This window comes from Corvus moneduloides, chromosome 4 (assembly GCF_009650955.1).
Source record: "Corvus moneduloides isolate bCorMon1 chromosome 4, bCorMon1.pri, whole genome shotgun sequence".
NCBI classification, from domain to species: Eukaryota; Metazoa; Chordata; class Aves; order Passeriformes; family Corvidae; genus Corvus; species Corvus moneduloides.
Window position 1 is genome coordinate 49,192,473 of NC_045479.1, and position 307 is coordinate 49,192,779.

Genomic DNA, 307 nt, shown 5'->3' on the forward strand with positions numbered 1-307 from the left:
AAACAACCAAACAAATGTGCATTATACACAGCTCAGTGTAATTATAGCAGTTGTATCTGTCTGCTACAAAATACTTACCTTCAGTATCTTGACAAAGCATAAAAATAAAGACATATACTTCTATGATGCTTAATTATTAAGAACCTGAATAATGCTGTTCATGGAGCAAATGGAGACAATATCAAGGCATATGGAAAATTTTTGATCCTAATGGATGTGTTCAGTTGGAGGTACATGCATTCATTTAAATACATCCTTTTTGCTTCTTTTTTTCTTATTTATAAAATGTGTATACATATATATATGT